The sequence below is a fragment of the Triticum urartu genome, chromosome 6A (genome assembly GCF_056163025.1).
Source record: "Triticum urartu cultivar PI428250 chromosome 6A, HENAU_Tu73, whole genome shotgun sequence".
NCBI lineage: Eukaryota > Viridiplantae > Streptophyta > Magnoliopsida > Poales > Poaceae > Triticum > Triticum urartu.
Genome location: NC_141878.1, coordinates 8891365 through 8907142, shown reverse-complemented (window position 1 = coordinate 8907142; position 15778 = coordinate 8891365).

Below are 15778 nucleotides of genomic sequence, written 5' to 3'. Positions count from 1 at the left end.
TTTTTTTTAGATAGCAATGGCGCACCCCGCAGCGGTGCGCCATTAGAATTTTTTTATTATAGTTCGAGCACAGGTTATATTGCACCTAACCCAATCCACATCAGAACCCGCCCACTAGCCCGATTGGTTAGCATGCAGCACACACACTAGGAGGTCCTGGGTTCGATTCCCAGGCTCTGCAATATTTTTTTGCATTTTAAATGTTGTTTGATATTTATTTGTGTTTAAGTATGTTCAAACTTGTTTAAAACATAACAGTAATATTTTTTTTATAAAAACAGTAATAATTTTTTAAAAAATATATTCAAATTTGTTACTTGAAAATATCATCGGCGGCGGCGGTGGAGCGGGGGAGGGTGCGGGGGGTGCCCGTTGGCAGCAGTGGAGCGGGGGAGGGTGCGGGGGGCCGGGTGCTCGTCGGCGGCGGTGGAGGGGGATCGAGATTGAGTGTCCTCATGAATTCAAAAAGTGCCCGTGAAATTTAAAAATATTCATGATATCAAAAAGTGCCCATGAAATACAATCGAGAAATGAAGACTACAATTTAAATACAATCGATCTTAGCTAGCTATCTGTTCACAATCTTCTTGCCCTTCTTTTTCGCAAATGGAGTTCTTCTGTGGAACGGACGTCCTTTAGGTAGGGTGGTCCTGCTTCTTCTTGTGGTGTGTGCTGCTACTTCATCGTCGTCATCATGTTCGATCTACGGGTCGCCGTACTTGTCGAAGTCTTGCTCATTGGATACTCCATCCATTCCGATGATCTTCCTTTTGCCTCTCCTCACGACAACACGACTGGGCTTTGACGGGTCGGTAATGAAGAAGCATTGGTCCACTTGGGAACCCAGTACCCATGGCTCATTTTTCGCGGTGACATTTGCGCCCGCGGTCTTGGATTTGGCTTCAGGTATAACCATGGTGGTGAAATACCGGTCTTCTTTTAGGACGCTCTTGGCCCATCTGACACGGAACATCGGGACCTTCTCTCCAGCGTAGCTCATCTCCCAAATCTCCTCGATCCTTCCGTAGTATCTGTCCTTGTCGTTACCGGTGTAGGATTCCATCGTTACCCCGGAGTTCTGATAACCATCGCTCTTCATGTCCTTGTCCTCGGTGTAGAATGTGTAGCCGTTGATATCGTACGCCTCATAGGTCATCAGGTTGTGCTCGGCGCCCTGTGACAAGGCGAATATGAGTTGTTCTTCCGCGGAAGAATCCTCATGTAAAGGGTACGACAGAAGCTTCTGCTTGAACCAACGTGTGAAACATGAGTTGTGCTCTTTGATTATATCTCCGTCCGTCCTCTGTTGGCCTCGGTCATTGTACGTCTTCTCAATAAAGGTTTTGTGCTCTACCACCCAAGGATCGACCACGTCTATATGTTGTAGCGCAACTAGGTTTGCTCTTTCAAAGTCGGCGAGTCGACCCTCGAAGTCGACATGCATTTCGCGGCGACCCTCACGGCGACCCGATCTAGCGATCCTGCCGAGGTGCCTGTTGACGGGCAGACCAACGGGGTTCTCGATGCATAGATAATTCGTGCAGTAGGAGATGCACTCTTCGGTCAGAAAGCCCCTGGCTATACTTCCCTCTGGACGTGACATGTTGCGAACGTATCCTTTGATGACACCATTCATCCTTTCGAACGGCATCATGTTGTGCAGGAACGTCGGCCTGAGTTGGATGATATCCTCCACGATATGGACCAGCAGATGCACCATAACGTCGAAGAATTCGGGCGGGAAGTACATCTCAAGCTCGCATAGTATCACCACGATCTCTTCCTGTAGCCTTCTGAGTTGCCTCACGCCAATCGACTTCCGAGAGATGACGTCGAAAAAGTTGCATAGGCCAAATAGCGTTTCACGGACGTGCGCGTCCATGATCCCACGGATTGCAACTGGAAGTATCTGCGTCATCAGCACGTGACAGTCGTGAGACTTCATCCCGCTGAACTTCTGCTTCGCTGGGTCTAGGTATCTGCTTATCTTCCCCGCGTAACCGTAAGGAAGTTTTACTCCTACGAGGCAGGTGAAAAACTGCTCGATCTCCTCCTGACTTAGAGTGAAGCACGCGGGAGGGTAGTCACTTCCGGTATTCTTGGCCTTTTTGCCTTTGCGACGAGTTTCTGTGTCCTGCTTCACCTCATCATCATCATCATCATCATCATCATCATCATCATCATCATTAGCGTGAAGCTCCTTCCTGATGCCCATTGATTTCAAGTCTGCCCTTGCTTTCGGCCCATCTTTGGTCCTCTCTGGCATGTTGAGCAGGGTACCAAGCAGACTCTCGCACACGTTCTTCGTGATATGCATGGCATCAAGGCTGTGAGGCACACGGTGGATCTTCCAGTACGAGAAGTCCCAGAAAACAGACCTCGTTTTCCATACCTTCAGCAGCGGCTCTGGCGCCTTTCGCTTCTTTCCCGGCTCTGGCACCTTTTGCTTCTTTCCCGGCAGTGGGAAATCTTTCCAATTTTTCAATAGCTCGTCTATTTCCTCGCCGCTCCTCGTACGCGGGCGTTTTCGGGGTTCGGTTTCACCATCGAACAGATCCTTGTGTTTCCTCCACTGGTCATCGTCGCGAAGCCACCTTCGATGTCCCATGAACACGGTTTTCGAAGATCCAGGATCTCTATCTAGCTGGCGATACATTGTGTCATCCATGCACCTTACGCATCCAGAAAATCCGTGGACTACCTGCCCCGCGAGATATCCGTAACCGAGATAGTCGTGCACCGTCATGAGCAGTGCGGCTCTCATAGGGAAATATTCTTTCTCTGCAGCGTCCCACATATTGGCTGGCGTTTTCCACAGCGTGTCTAGCTCCTCTTTCAGCAGCCCCAGATACAGATTGATGTCGTTCCCTGGTTGTTTCGGCCCTTCAATTAGCATACTCATGTGAATGTACTTCCTCTTCATGCACAACCAGGGGGGAAGGTTGTACATCCACACAAACACAGGCCACGTGCTATGTGTGCTTCTCTGGCTGCCAAACGGATTGACTCCATCAGTGCTCGCGCCTAGCACGATGTTCCTTGGATCCTTCCCAAATTCTGGGTATTCGAAGTTCAACGCTTGCCACTGGCTCGCATCCTTAGGTGACTCAGCATCTTGTCTTTTTTATTTATCTCCGGATAATTTCCGTCATCTTCCCGCTTCTTCTCCTCCCTATCCGCGTGCCAACGCAGGAGCTTTGCTACCTTAGGGTCCGCGAAATACCGCTGCAGACGAGGAGTGATCGGAAAGTACCACACCGATTTTCGAGGAGCTTTCTTCCTCTTCTTGTATCGAGTGACGCCGCACACCAGACATATGGTAGACTCCGCGTGCTCGTCCCGATAAATGATGCAATTGTTCATGCACACATGGTATTTCACGTGCGGTAAATCCAGAGGACACACGATTTTCTTCGCCTCCTCGAAACTGGTCGGGCACTTGTTCCCCTTGGGAAGACGTTCGTGCCAGAATGACATGTTCTCGTCGAAGCATGCGTCGGTCATTTTGTGTTTTACCTTCATCTCCAGAGCCATGAGCGTTACTTTCAGGCGGGTATCCTCGGGCATGCATCCTTCATACAATGGAGTAACCGCGTCTATCTCTAGTTGATCCAGCTTGGCTTTCTCTCGGGCGGCAGCTCTTGCGTTATCCGTCTGCTTGAGAAGCAGCTCTTGAATATGAGGGTCCTGCACCCAGCCTCCATCATCGTCTGCTCTAGCATCTTCATCTTCATGATCATGCCCCTCGTCTTGATCTTCCTCATCATCATGTATGACATCTTCTACATGATGATTGTATGACTGTGTACAGCATCACCGTCGTGATCATGTCCTGGAGATTCTTCATGTTCTCGCCCGCCCTCGCCGCGGTGGTACTTGTCTTGTTGCCCTTCCTCATTTCTTGCTCGGCCCCCATGGACGACTTCATAGTCATCTTCATCACCTTGCCACCAATAGCCATCCATGAAACCACGCAAGAGCAGGTGGTCCCGCACCTGCCCGGAATCAGGGTCCGCAATAAGGCTCTTCAGCTTGCATATTCGACACGGACATCTTATCTCCGTCTCGTTCTTTTGAAGCATCTCGGCCTTCGCAGAGCTCAAAAACCTATTCACGATGCCTTTGGTCATCGTGCGGACCATGGTCGCCTGCGGGGTAGAGCAAAATGATATTTTAGAAGCAAGAAAAAATTTGGCATGACCTTCCCTAAAAATAGGGCCAAAAAGAATGCATAGTGCCAAAATTCTCGCCGAAACGGAAATGAATCAACATTCCGGCAAAATATTGGCAACTATCGCTTTTCAAATACCGGTACCTGCAAACACAAACATATATGCAACACCACAAACACATGCAACACCACAAACATACATAGATCTAGCTAGGCCACAAAAAGTGCATGTGCACGTTGTTGGAGCGAGCTAGGGAGAAAAAAAGTAGATCTACATCATGAAGATAGCTTTCCCCTTACTTACCAATCAAAAAAGGTAATTTCACCACTTAATTTTGATGAATCTATGGTGGAAATGAGGTGAGGAGGAGGAGGCAGCCGAAAGCTTGGAGAAGGAGGTGGAGGGAATGAAGTGGGAAAAGTGAGTGGGTAGGTGTGGGGCTGTCCAAAATATCTTGTTGGGGTCCCAGGTTACTAATGGCGCACCACCTGCAAATGCGCCATTAGTAACCCTGGTTACTAATGGCGCACCTGGGTGGTGCGCCATTAGTAGTTTTGCAGAAAAGTAAATATATATATATATATATATATACTAATGGCGCACTTTTACAGGGTGTGCCATTAGTAGTTTAAACTAGTAATGGCGCACTGTGAGGCGGTGCGCCATTAGTAGTTCCATGTCTGGTGCGCCATTACTAGTTAGAACTAGTAATGTCGCACCAGAGGTAGGATGCGCCATTAGTATGTATGTAAAAATGAAAAAAATTTATCACTAGTGGCGCACCAGTTTTCTGGTGCGCCATTAGTGTCTTCCACACTAATGGCGCATCACCAACTGGTGCGCCATTAGTATATAGTAGTGGCGCACTACTTCCCTGGTGCGCCATTAGTGTCAATCCTATTTATAGCCCTTTTCCTAGTAGTGGAAAGATGACGAGAAACACCACCGTGAATTGTTGAGTCACTCCGGAATAATGAAGAATAGAAAGGTTGAGCCAACAATGAAAGAATTTGACCGACCTTAGAGGAAAACATATAACCGATGATAATTCATTCTTACGTCAAACTTGGCAAAAAAATTTAAGAATAACTCCGGAAAAATTAGAAGAGTCAGGTAAGATCTTGGAAAAGACTTGTGGGTTAGGGCCCACTCAAAGAAACCCCGTTGAATGATTTTGAAGAGAGATTTGCACCGGTTGAACTAAAATGACTTGAAAGAGATAGCATCCTCAAAAAGTGCTTGAATGGATCTTGAATGACAAGACGAGCCTTCTGAGATATCCTGAGCACTCCGGAATAATTGAATAGCGAGAAGTGGATGATTCAGGGGTGCACCAGCATGGAAAAAGCATTAGACGCGAGGAAAAGGAATATACTCAACACAGAAAACTTGAATTGAATCCACCGGAGGAGGAAAAAACGAAGAATGACGAACGAGTAGAGCATCTTCAAGAGAACCACCGTGTAAGAACGTTGATTGAAAAGAGTGGAGAGACTTCACATCCATAAAATGGATAACGAATTAAGAAAACTGAGTCCTTGAAGAAAAACAAGGGAGGGAGGGTGGGAAAACAAAGTCAACTTGGAACGGATGAAACGAACACCGTTGCAAAGAACTGGGAATTGATCTCGTGACTATCGAAAATGAACGGATCCACTTGACGAGAAGCACACCGGTTCAGAAGAAATTGAGATGGCAAGCTCGAAGATCAAGAAGGATTGCATTCACATAGGAGTATGAGAACACCTCTTAGACAAGGGATGGAATCCACATTTGACTTCGAAGCAACTCGAATGCCACAACTCAAAACAAAACAAGGATTGGCTTGCAGAATAAGCCGGAACAAACATATGATAGAGATTTCCTCCGAAGTTTTCGTGGTGGGACCTACACGGGCTCGATCGTACAACACCATTATGCACAAGGCAGTGCACATGACATACGAAGCATCCCCGAGTCGGCATAGCCAAGGACTCTTTAAGACACAACGAGACCACTGTAAAACCAACCATGGATAGGCGGACCACTAGACGTCGAACCCCAATTTCATATCATACATCTGTCGGAAAGATATCCTAAGAGCTACTTGAATTCCCACTTATAAACTCCTGAAATTTTCCAGTTATGCAATCAGGTGTTGGGGATACAGGGGAAGCATAATATCTCACCCAAAACTAGCAAATCCTACATCCAGTTGTATCCATCCTTCAACACATAACCAAGAAACCTTTGGAAATCGTTTACCTCAACCTTCGAAAAGCATCCATTATACGAGTTATGACAATACTCCCGAACTCCCGCCCCAGTACTGGGCGGCGTCGAGGTTATCTCACCAACAACTGCATAAAAAAGATTTTCGATGTCGGCGAGCTCAGGTATTCCAGAACTGCAACGATAAAATTGTGACGACAACACCTCGGAGCTCAACTCCCCGGGACACTGCCACAACCCCTAAATGTCAGGAGGCACCAAGAACAATGTTCTCGTCACAAAACCATCGGAACGATTCCAAGATACCCGCGTGATCCTAAATTTTTTGAGTGAAATTTGAGAAGAGAAGAGTCAAAACTCTACGTCAGGATGCCTCACCAGAGCGACGAAGGGACTGAAGAGTAAAAAGAATTCCTAACTCTCCGATATATATAATCCTAAATGACTCAAAACATTTTTTTTCTAGACTCAACAACGCCAGCGATTCGATCAAGCAGGGGGCTCCTAAGGTCGGGGAAGGCTCTGATAACAACTTGTAACGCCCTCGATGCGGCTTTATCTCCAACGTGTCAAAGCACGACTTAGAGGCATAACCGCATTGAAAGCAATGTCACAAGTGAGGTAATCTTCACACAACCCAGGTAATACATAAGGGAAAGAGATACATAGTTGGCTTACAATCGCCACTTCATACAATACATGAATAAAGCATTACATCATCCAGATACAATCAAGGTCCGACTACGAAACCCAAAATAAAAGAAGACTACCCCAAATGCTACACAGATCCCCGATCGTCCCAACTGGGCTCCACTACTGATCAACTGAAACGAAACAACACTACGAACAAGGTCTTCATCGACCTCCTCCTTGAGCTCGGTTGCGTCACCTGCACGGTTTCATCGGCACCTGCAAACTGGTTTTGGAAGTATCTGTGAGTCACGGGGACTCAGCAATCTCACACCCTCGCTATCAAGACTATTTAAGCTTATAGGAAGGGTAAAATGTATGAGGTGGAGCTGCAGCAAGCGACTAGCATATTTGGTGGCTAACATACGCAAATGAGATCGAGAAGAGAAGGCAAAAGCACGGTTGAGAATCTATGATCAAGAAGTGATCCTAGCACAACCTACGTCAAGCATAACTCCAACACCGTGTTCACTTCCCGGACTCCGCCAAGAAGAGACCATCACGGCTACACACGTGGTTGATGTATTTTAATTAAGATAAACTTCAAGTTTTCTACAACCGGACATTAACAAATTCCCATCCGCCCATAACCGCGGGCACGGCTTTTGAAAGTTCCAATCCCTGCAGGGGTGTCCCAACTTAGCCCATCACAAGCTCTCACGTTCAATGAAGGATATTCCTTCCCCAAGACAATCCGATCAGACTCGGCATCCCGGTTACAAGACATCCTCGACAATGGTAAAACAAGTCCAGCAAGACCGCCCGATGCGCCGACATCCTGATAGGAGCTGCACATATCTCGTTTTCAGGGCACACCGGATAAGCAATCCGTATAACTAAAACCAGCCCTCGAGTTTCCCCGAGGTGGCGCTGCAAGGGGATCTAGTTTGGACCAACACTTAGACAAGCACTGGCCCCAGGGGGGGGTTAAAATAAAGATGACCCTTGGGCTGGCCTAACCCAAGGGAAAAAGAGGCTAGGTGGCGAATGGTAAAACCAAGGTTGGGCCTTGCTGGAGGAGTTTTATTCAAAGCGAACTGTCAAGGGGTAACCATTATAACCCAACCGTGTAAGGAACGCAAAATCCGGGAATATAACACCGATATGACGGAAACTAGGGCGTGAAGAGTGGAAGAAAACACCAGGCATAAGGCCGATCCGTCCACCCTTTACCAAGTATATAGATGCATTAATTAAATAAGAGATATTGTGATATCCCAACAAATATCCATGTTCCAACAAGGAACAAACTCCGATCTTCACCTGCAACTAACAACGCTATAAGAGGGGCTGAGCAGAGCGGTAACATAGCCAAACAACGGTTTGCTAGGACAAGGTGTGTTAGAGGCTTGACTTAGCAATATGGGAGGCATGATAATCAAGTGGTAGGTATCACAGCATAGGCATAGCAAAAGAGCGAGCAACTAGCAAGCAAAGACAGAAGTGATTTCAAGGGTAGGGTTATCTTGCCTGAGATCCCGCAAGGAAGAAGAACGAGTCCATAAAGAAGACAAACGGACGTAGTCGAACGGGTCCTCACCAAACCGACGTAATCAGAACCAACCCGAAGAAACAACACCGGAAACAAGCACACAACATAGTAAACAACCAATACATGAACATGGCATGATATGCGGGATGCGGTATGCGGTGCATATGCATGATTTGGAAAGGAATGAATGAAACTGGGCTCAACTTGGAAATCCAAGAGTGCCACTAGAAAGAGGAGTTGATTTCGGTCAAAATTGATATAAAGATCACCGGAATCGGATGCACGGTTTGGAAATGGCAAGCAAAACAAATATGGCACCGGTTTGCGATTAACAGCAAGTAGCATTCTAAATGCATCAAGAACAACATGCTACAGCACTCCAACATGACAAGAAAATACATGGAGTGATCCACTCATGATGCTTGACAGAAGATGAACACTGAGCTACTGCTAATTCACTCAATAACAGGTTCAAACAAGCATGGCAAAAGTGCAAAAGATAACAGGTTTCAGACTTGGTGAAATTAACAGCATGTCAGGAATTTAACATCAGGAAGCAATGTTTAGAGCACGATAACTACATGCTACAGGAACATACCATGGCAAATCAAGGCATGGCATGAAGCTACTCAAAGCATATAACAAAAGTCCCTTACTGACCATGAGCCAAAAGGGATCAGAAAATACAATTGCAACCACGTGAACATAGCAAAAACATAAACAGATTCCGACTTAGTGAAAAACTGGAGCATGGCAAAACAGATTAACAAGTAGACATGTTTACGAGCTCGATGCACTCACTACAAAGCATGGCATGATAATCTAAGCATACACCCATCAAGAAGACATGGCATAGGAGATAGACATGGCAAGAACAACAACATAGCATGCACGGATCAACTACAACAAGCTCGGCAAAATCGCTAAACATGTTAACAATCTGCCAGGAACATTTTATAGAAAAAGTAGAGCTCGATTGACTCAAGCTAGGATGCTCCATAATTGCAAACAAAGCCTTGGATGGATATAGCACAACATTATCTACAAAACATCCTTACTGATCATACTCAAAAGAGGCACGAATCACTAGGAAACAACATGAACATATGGCATAAAAATAATGACATGGCAAGGACTTAGTGAAATTCTAAGTCCCTGAAATCATCATCAATTGAGTAAGCTACTTTGCATGCTTGTGCTAGTCACCACAAAGATCACAAAAATACATGGCATACACCCATGTAAAGATGGCATGACATTCTTCAAAACACATGTAGAGCTCAGGATCATAGCATGCACACATTAATCATGGCAAAAAATGACAAAGGGGCATTTGCTGAAACAGATCTGAAACAATCATCACATAGCCCTCTTCCAAAAGCATTTCGGGCATCAAGATGAGCTCAAATGAAAATGATGCAATGAGATGAAATGATGTACTCGTCGAGGCGAACATTTCGATATGCTACACGTCCAAAACGGAGCCACGGATGATGAGTTATGATGATCACAAGATGCATATATGATATGATTTCCTGGGGACTTAGCAGAAGATAACCTCGGGCAAAATGGATCTCGGGGTGCAGGGACGAGACGGAGCGGGACACGGCGCTGGTTTGGTTCGATGGACGAAGCCTTCCGGGCTGAGGTTGGACAGGGCCATCCCGGCCGGAGGTTGAAGACGAGGCGGCGGCCGGAGGCTTCTCCGGCGACGCCGACGAGCGTGGTGGCCGGGAATGGAGCACGGGAGGCGGAATCCCTCCGGATCTGGGTGGTGCTGGCTTGGATCTGGTGGCGAGGAGCGGCCGTGAGCGGGGCTCCGAGCTCGGGCGCGCCATGGAGGCGGGGTCGGGTTCCAGCGATGTCGGCGGTTGGCGGCGTTGACAGAAGAGCGGAGGCGGCGCGGGGACACTAGACGGTGAAGCAGCGGCGGGATCCCGTGGCGGAGAGGCGGCGGAGCGGGGTTTGCGCGGCGGAGCAACAGGTGGTGCGCGGCGCGCGAAGCAAACGGCGGCGAGGGAGGCGACTCTGGCGAGGGATCACCGGAGATGGTGGCCGGCGACGAGGATCTCCGGCGACGGCGCGACCCGGATCGGGCGGCGGCGCACGAGGGCTAGGGTGACGGAGCGTCTCGGCCCACGGCGGGCCGCGGATGGGCTACGGCTGGCCCGACGAAGTGGGGGAGGAGAGAAAGGGCTGGCGGGGTGAGGTGGCAGCGCGTGAGTGGGTGAGGGCGGTGGCGGCGGTGACATGGCACGCTCTCATTGGGCGGAGTGACGTGGAGGCTGGACGCGTCCGGCGGGCGCGGACATGTCCGGCGGCGGAGTGGGAAGAAGCTAGGGTTTCATCTGCGCGGAAATTTCGGAGGAGAGCACATATTTATAGGTAGAGGGAGCTAGGAGAGTCCAAATGAGGTGCGGTTTTCGGCCACGCGATTGTGATCGAACGACCGAGATGATGGAGGGGGTTTAGGTGGGTTCTGGGCCACTTTGGAGAGGTGTTGGGCTGCAACACACACGAGGCCTTTTCGGTCCCTCAGTTAACTGTTGGAGTATCAAACGAAGTCCAAATGGAACGAAACTTGACAGGCGGTCTACCGGTAGTAAACCAAGGCCGCATGGAAAGTCTCGGTCCAATCCGAAAATGTTTAACACCCGCACACGAAAAGAGGTAGAAAGGGACACCGGGGGACATAGAAGTGCCGGTTTGCAAAACGGACAACGGGGAAAATGCTCGGATGCATGAGACGAACATGTATGCAAATGAAATGCACATGATGCCATGATATGCAAAGCATGACACGCAAGCAATGACAAGGCAACAACAGCGAATAACTGGAGGACACCTGGCACATCGGTCTCGGGGCGTTACAAAGAATGAGCTGAAAACAATGTTTGTCGACAAAGAAAAGACACTAGAATTCATCGGCCGGTATGAGAAGATCAGGGAATATTGGGACGCATTTGTGGCCCACAAGACATCAGACAAGAGTAAGAAGATGTCAGCGACTAACAAGATAAATGCTGCGAAGAAGGAGCATCACCATCGCACGGGGTCAGGTGGCTACCTCAAAGCCATGCCATTATGGGCCAAGGTTGAGAATGACCTGCTTGATAAAGGGGTCGAACCAGAGAAATTGAACTGGCCAGACCGTTGCCGGACTTGGTTCTTCGGGGTTGGCGGAACCTTGGACCCTGTAACAGGGAAGTGCATTTGGACGAACGAGCAACTGCGAATACCCGTCATGAAGCTTCAGGACTATATCGCTGCAACGCAGTAAGGGACGTTCGTTCCAGACAGTGATAACGACGAGCTCACAATGGCCCTCGGGAATCCTGAGCACCCTGGACGGACATGAGGCATGCTAGGCTCCGTTCCATGGAAGGCTGGTTTTCCGGACACAGGCGGTTACAAATGCCAGGAGAGGAGGAGGAACGTGGAGCATACCCAAATGCAGAAGCTGCACGCAAGGGTACAAGTGCTAGAGGAACAAGAAGCAGTTCACAGCAAGTGACCTACCGAAGCTACCCCGCCATCTCAGCGGAGAAGCAGCGTGGCTTCCACCGAGCTGCTTTAGCTGGAGCCTGTCTTCACGGCTCCTGCTAGCTACTCCGTGGATGCTATCACGGATTCTCAACATTTCCACCTTATGACGCAATGGCAGAAGTTCAAAGTTAAGGCAGCTGTCGGCTCTGTTCGACCTCCTGAACCCGGCGCATCTTTTCACTACCGTCCAATTCCAGAAGGATATGCTAGGGTGACGGTGGATGAAATAACGGAGGGATTTGAGGTGCTCGAGCTTGACCACCCTACCGGTGAAGGGGAGACTCGGCTGGGTTCTGCTCTGAAGACTCCATGCCTATTGCGGATGGAGCTCATCAACCTTCCGAACTGGACGCCTTCGCCGCCTCCTCCTCCTCCTCCGGCGAGTCAGGGCACTCTGCCTCCTCCTCCGGTGAGTGATCGGGGCACTTTGCCTCCTTCTCCGACGTGTGGCGGCACTCCGCCTCCTTCTCCGCCTGTGCCGGCGCGCCCGAGCAGCCAGCCTCCTCCTTCTCCGCCTCGTTAGCAAGGGCGGAAGAGACACGCTGCCGCTCTTGCTGCTCCGGTGCATCGTAGTCCTTCTCCTCCGCCTCATAAGCAAGGAAAGAAGACGGCCGCAGCCGCTCCGTCTGCTCCGGCGTCTAGCAGTACAGCCAGAGGCGGGAGGCAATACAGATTCGGTCCATCTCTCAAGCCTCTAGAGAAGTTACCATACAAGAGGACCGTGGAGGAAAACACGAAGATCGTGGAAGCCGAAGTGAGGGACTTCTTGGAAGCGGTGAAAGCAAAGAAACATCCACCTCCGGAGGAGAAGATAGATCCGGTGAAAGCAAAGCGCACTATCACTACCCTGAAGAAACCACCACCGTCTCCGCTGAAAAACAACTATGAGCGCATTACTGAAAAGTCATATATCGAATCAGAGTGGTCGGGAAGTACTATCATTGATCGAAGGTTAGCAGAACGACGAGCTAGGAAAAAAATTCCTCGCTCGGCCAACAAGCGAACCAATCGTGCCCCCCCGCTTAAGGTGTCTAGCGATATCGCCGTTAATGATCCGAGGATGGTGCCTGGTTATACCAATCCTGGTGATTACCTGCCCGATGATGCACATTATGATATAATAGAGGTGGACGAACACAAATACCAGTACGGGAAGCCTCTCATCAGAGATGGAAGTCCTCCTCTAACAACGATGATGCGAAGATTCCATGATTGGTACATGAAAACCTGCAGAGAGTCAGAGGGGAAGGATACCTTGAGGTTGAGAGTTAAAGAGGAGCAAGACCTCGTTGGAATTGCACTGTTGACTGTTCCATTTGAGGAGTTCTTCCAGTGGTTCAATCAAAAGGCCCTTGATAAATTAATGGTCACTTGCTACTGTCTGTAAGTACTACTTCTGTCATTAAGTCTCTATATATAGCTCAGCTCTTTCATTGCATGTATATATGATTATCCTCACTATATTTTGTAGATTGAAGATCGTCGAATGCAGAAAAGCAGAAATCTATGATATTGGGTTCATTAACACAAATATCATAGATGAATTTACGGTTAAATTTCAAGCCAAAGAAACCGAGGCCAACTTGCTCACATCGTTGCTAATAAATCAAAACAAAGATAAAATACTCTTTCCTTACAAATTCGAATGAGTGTTACTGTCTTGTGCATATTCGGTTTCCCTTATTACTCAAGGTTATAGTAATGTAATTGATGAGTTATGCATGCGTGCACAACTTCCACTATATTCTCCTAGAGATTAAGCTTGAGCAGGGACTAGTAACCGTTTTAGTTCCGAGACGAAAAGATCCCGAGACCTATGCGGACATGACTAAAATGCTCAAGAAGTAAGTTCAATCGATCATTATCGCACCATATCGGCAACTTTTTGTTCATTTCCTGATATCAAGTAATTGTTTTCTTTGTCTCGCAGGGTTTGGAAACTATTCACCGCAGAAGCTCCAGGACTGCCGGGGGGCCTGCGATTTACATACCCAAAAGTAAGTACTACTAGCTAGCTAGTTCCGTGCATCTCCCATTGATTCTAGATACTTTCATCAATGTCATTTATAATGCTTCATCATCAGTTTGATTGACCTCTATTTCTCATAAAGTGCTTGTGGCAGGAACCCGGGAATGATTTCTGTGGATACTACATCTGCGAGTTTATCTACAATGAGACTTGCAAAAATAAGCGGGGCTACTCTAAAAGACAATTTTGATGTGCGTAAGCAATAATATTCACAATTTCATTTTATTACACCATCATTTATGTTGAGTTTCATTTATATATATGTATTGACCCCCTTCTTCAAATTAGACGTGGCAGATGCTGGATGAACTCCTACCACAAGATCGCATGAAAGCAATTCAAGAGGAATTGGAGGGATTCTTTCTTGATCACGTCATCAATGAAGCTGGAAAATACCATGTGAAAGTTGAGTTCAGATGTTAGGGGACTGTAAGAGATCTTATATTGTATATATATGTAGCCAGTAGCATCGGATAGATATACGAAAACTTGTTGCTCGACCAATCTGTCGGAGAAGGAGAGGTCGATATCATTTCTCTCTGTGTGCATATGTTCATGACGAACTTCTATACTTAATGGTTTCCTTCATTAATTTTCTTACTAGCTATAGCGTGTCGAGTACTCTCTATACGTATAGTGCATAGCGTCGACCAAGCACGGATATAAGAGAGGACACTTCTCTCTATTAGCTAGCTAACACAATATATGAAACACCTATAAATTAACCCTACAAAACCCCCAACCCCCCCCCCCTTCAAAAAAAAACAAAAACCCTAGCCACTGAACTGCTAATGCGTGGTAGCATGTTGGTCCCGGTTGCTGCTACCAATCGGGACAAAAGGCCCCCCCTGCCAGGGCAAGCCGCAGCAGCCACGTGGAGCCTCATCTGTCCCAGTTGGTGTAAGAACCGGGACTAAAGGTTTAGGGCTTTAGTACCGACCCTTTAGTACCGGTTCCCCAACCGGGAAAAATGGGCCTTACTAATTGGGACAAATGGCCCTTTTTCTACTAGTGTTCTATCATTCTGAAATTCATTCATACAATCTTGTCATACCACTAACATACTGAAATTCATACAATCCTGTCAAAGTATATTGATTACTAAGTACTAGCAATCCTCAAAATCACGCACGAACATATCACACATGCATTACTTCAGAGTTCAGACAGAAGCGCTGGCGGAGCTCCTGCCTCCGAGCAGTCGACGACGCGATGGGGCTCTTGACGGGGCGATCCGACCGGCAGACACATCTCTCTTTATTTATAACAAGGCAAACATTGTGATTTTTGTGCTCATATATGTTGCATCATAGTTGCAAGCTCCTCACAAAGTGCCAGTAATGCTCTCTTGCATGATCTGAGTTGAGAGATTGCTTGGAAGGATCTTGGTGACTTACATTTTTTCCTAGGTATTGAAGTTAATAATACTAAAGATGGTATAGTGTTGAATCAAGGAAAATATGCCACTGAACTTCTAACTCACATGGGAATGAAGGATTGCAAACCTTCACCCACACCATTGTCTTCTTTAGAATAACTTTCAACATATGAAGGAGAACCACATAATGAGGAGGAGAGCACAAAATATACAAGTGTTGTTGGAGCCCTGCAATACTTGACTTTGACACGACCAGACAA